Source organism: Diadema antillarum, unplaced genomic scaffold (genome assembly GCF_040938485.1).
Source record: "Diadema antillarum isolate AM-2024a unplaced genomic scaffold, OU_Dant_1.0 seq00000525_RagTag, whole genome shotgun sequence".
Taxonomy (NCBI): domain Eukaryota; kingdom Metazoa; phylum Echinodermata; class Echinoidea; order Diadematoida; family Diadematidae; genus Diadema; species Diadema antillarum.
In genome coordinates, this window is record NW_027271477.1 from 330,080 (window position 1) to 337,228 (window position 7,149).

The window sequence follows — 7,149 nt, forward strand, 5'->3', positions numbered from 1 at the left end:
ATTTAATCACACGCGAAAAAGTCCGCACCGATGGAAACCGCGAAAGTTTCTGTACGCGAAAGAAACCACTTTTACAGTAATACTTTTACTGAAGTTGGGACACACAACGTTATTCTTTATCATCTTCATTTGGTTTTCATATTTCATCACCACTGCAGGCAATCCTTCCTCACTGTTCATTTTTCTGGGATTTTAAAGTTTTTATTCTAGTATTTCTATCTCTTTTAAAATGAATTTTCCATATTCATAATCACATTTTTAAAAAATCATCCACTTCATGATGACATACAATCTGTAACGATAGAAACTTCAGAGCCTCTATTTCATTTTCTGTCATAAGCAACTGACAACTGAAATTTCATTTGAAGGCATGACGTTCCTATAAATGCAGAATGTAGATTCCATACACAGACTACCAAACAAAGAACTGTTTAAAAAATGACTCTACTTGGAAAAAAAATAATGAATATGATCCACCATGCATTAATCTGTCTTGACAGCTGCCTTTCCATTGGAGTAGTGTGCACTGCCATTTTGATGTCCTACTCCATTTTTGTACGATGGCTTTTCTGCCGCCTTCTGAGAAGCCTTCTTCGTAAAATATGTCTTGTAGAAGTAGTGAGCAAAGAGGAGGAAGTATGAGAAGTACATGAGTAGAGCAACTTTGATGTTGTTGTCAGTCGTCTGGCAATGGTCTCCCTGGCTGCGATACTTCCATGCTAGGGAGTTGACAATGCATCCTACCACCATTTGAGACATCTGCATGAAAGTAATGCAAATGTTAATTTGACGAGGTATGCGAACGAGACGTGAAGCTTTCAGGGTGTAGTAGGTGTACATCACAGCGTGAACAGCAGAGTTGAGAGTGATGAAGTAGCGGCCAGGAGCTACGATGAGAGGGTAGCTGTACCAGGAGTAGATGAAGACAGTGACATGGTGATACCAATGGAGGAAGATGAGTGGTTGCTTGCGGAGAACAATAAAGAGGGTGTCACCAAGTTCAGGGAGCTTACTGAGGATGAAAACCCACGCCCAGAAACCATTGACACCATCCATACCATAGCGGTCATCACACATGGTAGCTTTGAAGCCATAGTCCCTTAGGTAGAGGAAATACTCTTGCCAAAGACGTATGGCACACACAATGCTAAAGACAGCCAGAGTAGCAGACCACAAGACAAGGGGACCTCGCAAGTTGAACGGCTGTCTATCTCGCATTAGCCGCTGAATACCGAAGATGGTGATCACATAGGCGATGCTGATGTAGATCGACCAATGCCAGTGTGCCAGAAGCCATGCCACACCGGGCCTGTGGTCGAAGTCTTCTTCGAACCAAAAAATTGTCTGCTGAAATTTCGCTGGAAGATAATCTAACATGCTGTATACTTTGGAAAATAAGTAATAGAAATAAATACACAAAGCTCTTGCGATCTGTGACTGAATTCCAGCACAAGGTAGCGGAGTCGGATGGTGATAAATACGATCAGGGTGGTTCGAGTTCCCTCACACTGCGGTTACGGGGCTTCACATTCAAGTTGTCAATGACATCAAGGAAAAGTGAGATTGTCTCGCACAACCAGTAATCCGTCAACGGAATATTTCTAAGATATCTTAATAAGTTCCGACTTTCACCTTATTGTCAATACGTAAGGCATCACCCCGATTATTTCCCACGAATCAAAGGCACAGACGGTAGATTAAGCTGTGTAAAGGCAATCAGTGTGTAAAGTCACTCCCTTCTTTCTGGCCAACGAACTGGTCTCACGCTTTGCTCGGATACCACATGCACACTGGCGTTGGCATTGCACGCGAGAGATGGGAAGCCTAATCACGAGCACGCGCATGCTTGGCACTACCGGCGGCGCGGCGACCGGTCGGTGAGGCGGTGCTGTACCAAAGGTCAGAAGTCATTGACTAGGCAGGGACACTACGATGTATTTCAAGGTAGTGTCTACCTTGGTGTTTTTGTAATTCAGAAGAGCGATGTCTGTAAGAGAAACAGAGATAGTTCTATGAAAGGTTTTAAGCGTAAATTTATCTCATATTGAATTATTTCGCATTTCAGACATGTGTCTGTACCTCTCACATGTATAAAACTACTGTGATTACTTTAATCACTGTGTATCTTTAGCAAGGGGCAGAACGCACGTGCCAAATGTAAAAATTGCACCCCTATTTGACATTGTATTCGTCCAAGTAATTATAGTTTTCGTTGATGGACAAAGAATCTGGGCACACCCTAATTCGCGATTCACTCAAGCGAGTATTTTCGATTGTATTGTATTGGTAAGATGGAGTAAATGTTTTGTGGAATAAGACGGAAATCGGATTTATGGCGCATGGCCGAAATGGCCTGATAGACTATGTAAGTACAAGTCTCTATTAAATCCATACGGAAATGGGAGGGGATTTGCCTATGTGGTCCGAGCTTATTGTCCGGCAAGTCCAGGGCAGGGAGGACTCTAGCGGACGTACCTCTTGCTATTATTTTTGCTTTGGAGAAGACAGGAATCGCCTCTTTCTGGAGAATTACGAGAAAGAGATGTGCGTGAACTACACAGACATAAACACACAAACACACATACATACACATTCATACATATTCATCTCTTCCTATCCATTGCCCTGATCTCTCTCTCTCTTTCTATCTATATATTGTATACATATACATATGCATATCCGTGTATATATATATATATATATATATATATATATATATATATATATATATATATATATACATATACAGGGCTCGACACTAACACACAAATAAAAGACGGGCCACCAAATTTCAAAAAAGGGCAAATTTGGTGGCCTGCCTCGGGCCATAAGAATTAAAAAAAAAAAAAGTATGTCTGTAAATTCGTAACTTTTTGCGCCGGAAATGCATAAATGCATGCAGTGAGTTAATGTTTTTTTATTGTTTTTTTTTTTTTCAGGTCACCAAATTTTTCTCTCGGGCCACCGAAAATTTGAAATTGATGATTTTGGTGGCCCCATCGGGCCACCAAAAAAAAAGTTAGTGCGGAGCCCTGATTTATATATACATATGATACATAGAATTATAGATATAGATATATGAAAAAAAACATATTTATCATGAAATCCCCACGTCTCCTACATCATGCAAACACAAACTTATCGAGCAGTTCTGTATAACTCATATCATAATTATACTGTAAACATTTATAAATTCGTGTGGTTAATTTTTCACGCTGCGTGGTTCAAAAACATATTTGAGTGCTGTGCAAAATGTGCAGAGAATATTCCCAAGATATTTTTGTGGGTTTTAGAATTTGTGCTTGCCAAAAGTAGCGTGAAGTATGTGTACCATGAAAATTTCTGCTTTAAGGGTACCACTATACACTTGGCTACCACAGTATCATAATATATCATATTTTCATATCAATTACTGTATCTATGCATAAGTACATCCAAAAACACTATCTCACCAGTCATAAATTTTACATGATAATCATTCACAGAAATCTCTCATATTGTCTGCACACTATTTATTCATTCCTATAAGCATTTCACAGAATCATTTTCACTGCATTCTGAAATATAACTCTCTTTTTTTTTACATAGCAAACAGAAGCAAAACACCTATGGAGCAGTATTTCATAGAAAATCTGCAAAACACTGACTTGTCAGTGACACCGCATTCCTGATGATGTCTGGGTATATAAGTTTATGTCAATGAATTCATTTCATGATACAGTGGACTCCCGTTTTAACGAAGTCCTCGGGAACGGCAGTTTTCTTTCATTATATCGAAATTTCGTTAGAACTGAACAAATAAACAATAAAAATACACAGAGTGGATAATGTTGTGGCCTGAATTTTTACTTCGTTGTAACCAGAATTTTTGTTATAACCATGTTTGTTAGAACGGGAGTGCACTGTACACGGTTGTATATCAATTCAGCTTACTTGCTTTGAAAAACTTCTTTATTAAAGAAAGGTTATTCCATATATTTGAACATGATGAATTACATGGATAAAGGGATACATAGTCCAGTATTAAGCAAACCCAATCAAATACTAAAAGGCCACAAAGTTTTCTTTGGAGGTAAAATTCTATCTTCTCCCACAGCCATTCCTGGAGTGACTGTAGATACAAACCTAAGCAGAAGTCAAATCATAATCAGTCTGAGCTGAGAGAAAATAAATGCAACTACAGCTGTACTTGTGTGACATGATCAAACACAAAAGATTATTACAATGGTCTGTTTTAGTCAGGCACATTTACAAGCTTTAAAGACAGTAAGGAGCCCTCGATCCCATACAGTTCAACATTTTCTTATTGAAATTATAAACTCCCAACATTAAATAAAGACATTTACATGAGGAAATGAATATCTCAATTTGAATAATTCCCACTTATAACTTCATCCTACGTGCTCTTCAGATACATCATGGATCAGTAAATTCCGCCATTAAGTTTCTTGCTTAGAAAACTTGGTTTTGTATTAAATCTTTTTTTTTCTCCATCATATAAGATATTGGATACTACATCTCTATGTTCCCTGTTAACTGCGGAGGAAGTTTTTATATTTTCTACTTCACATACAGGGAAAGAATTCTCTGCAATGAATGCATGGCATGTACTCTTCAAAACTACTGTTGTAAATCTGCAAGCATTTGATGAATGTTACTGCAAAGAAATGAAAGTATAACCCTCCTAGTGCTCTCAATCCACTTCACCAACCTCCTCCAAACAAATCAAAACAAACATAGTGGAAGCAACACAAATTATTCAGCTTAAGCTATGTTTTGCGCTAGCTAAAGAGAAAAAAAAAATGAGATGAACAAAACAAAGATAGACTGTGCCTATCGAGAAGAAATAGAAGCATACACAGAAGACACTATCAGAAAACACATTACACTACATGAATAACATCAATACCACTCCATTGTTCCAGATGGCTTCAACAACATCACTGAGAGGAGACAATTTAGCAGACATCAAAGTTCCAGTACTTTCTCATTTTCTGTCTAATATGAAGTGTTCTCAGCTCCATTCATTTAAAGTGACTCTGTCAATTAAGTCAACCGAAACTTGAAGGGATTTTCAGTTTAAGCATGACACACTTAACGACTGACACAAGCATCATTCTCTTAAATACATTTTATTATGTCTGTACCTGATCTACAGGGATAAAGTAAGAGGGATGTGAGTAAAGTTTCTTGAGAACAGTTTATTTCACTGCCAGTTGGTCAAATTTCACTTGGATGCATAGATGCAGTGGGGAAGAAATGACACACTTTTAAAATTATTGCAGATATAACAGAAGATTGTTTCATCCCACTGACAATCCCATTCGTAAAGAAAAACAATGACACAATTAACACTCTTAACAAAAGCATCAACATGACAGTAGAGACATAGGACAGTATGCACAGCATATGAAATAATGTACATCCACTCCAAAGTTTATATCATAAAATGAAACAAATTATACTTTCATGCCCCATATGATTCAACCATATCTATCTGATATACAAAGTTTATCTCACATGGGAGTAAAAGCATCTGCAAGTATAATACACTCTTCCTATATTACCCAAGTTCATCACATGAGCTACAGAGATATTAAAGTCCATTTCTTGGTCAGAAACCTCACCAACACTCCAAGAAGCACCCCACCACTCACAGTAACTACTGATGGAAGGAAAGACCCCTTTGACAATAAAACACTCCAACTCTCCCATTTTCTGTGAGAGTTCTAATACTTTATGCCCATTTTCTCAAATCTCCCTTTCATGTTTGAATTTCTCCCTCTCCAGCTGTGTATCTGCAGCATAAAATGCATTTTGTTTCTCTTAAAATTCAGATTTCTTCTGCCCAACTTAAAGGGGAAGTCCAGGCAATTTTCATAATTTCACATCATGTAGTACATAAATTCACAGCTCCATGTTTAGATTTGTGGAATTAATTGTGGTCCTTGAGCAGAGAAACCAATACTCTGAAAAACCCAAAACAAATTACACTGAACAAGGATAATGACATGGCAGCTTCATCATAAGAATGCATGTGTGGGGGCTAATGCATGAGTAGGAGGCTCATATATTTAAGAGAAGTAGCAATGTAATTCCATTGCAATATCGCTTGCTTAACAATGTCACCTGTGTAAAATTTATGAACGCTTTCCTCTTTTGTTCTGCTTTCTTGAGCCCCCACTAATGCATTTCTTCATCATCCTCTTACATTGAGATTTGCTCTAAATTTTGAAAACATTCTTATTCCTTATCTCTGAAACTCTGAAACTCTGTACTCAGTACAACCAATTTACAGTTGTTCAAATGTTAAAATCTGAAAATCATCTGGAGTTCTCCTTAAGTTTCATCATATGTTCAAAGCTAAGGCTAAGACAGCACCAGAGAGCATCTATAACCCTATAGCTTGACCTCGGGATGTCATACTTTGCACTCGTCATGTGTGCCACACACACATAATATATTCTTCTTCTTTGGGTGAAGTACAAACCATCTGGGGTGTATGAGCATACTGGTATTGGGCACATGTTAACGTAATCATAGTTTCTATAGCTGTACTTTTCCAGGCGGGAGAATCTCCAGTTTAAGAGATTCTTGGGGTTTGAGTCTTTGTAATAACATAATGGTTTGTTATGCATCATGCACTTTTCCTCAATCACAAACCTGCTATTTTTGCTGCTTTGACAAATTGAACAGGCATAATTGTTGATACATTTTTGGTGCAAAGCACAATATTCAGCCATACTGGCAATTTCCATACTATGATAGAGTCGAACATGGGAATGTTATAGATATACTGGTCAAACAGGCACAAGTTCTACCTACCATTCATTTCCAAAGCGCAATAAAGAAAATACACTGTCTTAAAGTTTGTTTGTCACTTTTGCAGCCCTGAAAATTAGATTCCTTTCATAAGCTTGTATATTGTAGAGAGAGGTAATTCAGACCTTTCCTCAGAGTAATAAAACTGGTAACTTCTTTCTATGATGGAGGAGAAATACTATAGATTTCCAGTGAATTCATTCAGACCCTGAATATTTTCCACCCATTATTCTCAGTACAAAAGGGGAACATATTCTCGAGTGAAATAGGCTTAGTTTTCATTAATGTTTTTTTTTTCATAAACTCTTGAGGAGTATTACCATAGGT

General features: G+C 37.7%; 1 pseudogene; it reads right to left on the bottom strand.

The window, feature by feature from the left end:
* Positions 1-226: 226 nt before the first annotated feature.
* Positions 227-1,578, bottom strand: LOC139734402 (very long chain fatty acid elongase 6 pseudogene; annotated as a pseudogene).
* Positions 1,579-7,149: the final 5,571 nt, after the last annotated feature.